We start from the raw sequence: 691 nt of genomic DNA, 5'->3' as shown, positions 1-691 counted from the left end.
CAGTGGGAATGTTTAATTCTCAATCAGAAATTCTCGTCACTCTGACCCTGGAGTAAAGGGATTGGGGAATTTAAATATGTGCCGGTTACATTGAACTTGTCACAAATTTGAACCAAATAATAGACACCTTTCCCTCTCTCTCTTTTCACCCATCCTCTCTCTTTCTCTTTCTGCTACATTGAGGAGCCATATTGAGGATCCATACTGTCCTAAACGTCGTACTCAGACTACCGAGTGATATTAGAATACAATGCTCTATAGAGAGCACTCTCTAATCTCCCGTCCGCACCACGGCCCCCGCCCCCCCACCCCCCCCCCCCCCCCCACAAGTTCATTCCTCCAGGCATCATGCCCTGACATGGTGCTAGGTGACCACAGACTTCCATTAGATTGCTCCATGATTATGCCTGACAAATTACTGCAGTGGCTTTCATTACCTCCTGCAGATTGTGTGAGCAGGAAACTCTCCTGTTCTCACTGCCTGTCATTAAGCATAATGGAAGAATTCAGACCCTGATGTTCAACATTTGGTGACGAGGTGAAGAACACACCTCAGTAGCCAAAAGGCTGCAAAGCGGTTTCAAACTCAAAACTTCTTGTCCAGAAGACCTTCAGTGCCCGGTCTTCCGTAATTCACTTACAAGCTCTTGCTCTAAATACACTGCGGTTTGTGGTGAGAAGACGCACAGAT

Source organism: Carcharhinus amblyrhynchos, unplaced genomic scaffold, assembly GCF_965287045.1.
Source record: "Carcharhinus amblyrhynchos unplaced genomic scaffold, sCarAmb.v2.hapA scaffold_39, whole genome shotgun sequence".
In the NCBI taxonomy this organism is placed as follows: Eukaryota; Metazoa; Chordata; class Chondrichthyes; order Carcharhiniformes; family Carcharhinidae; genus Carcharhinus; species Carcharhinus amblyrhynchos.
Note: the sequence above shows the minus strand (reverse complement) of the source record.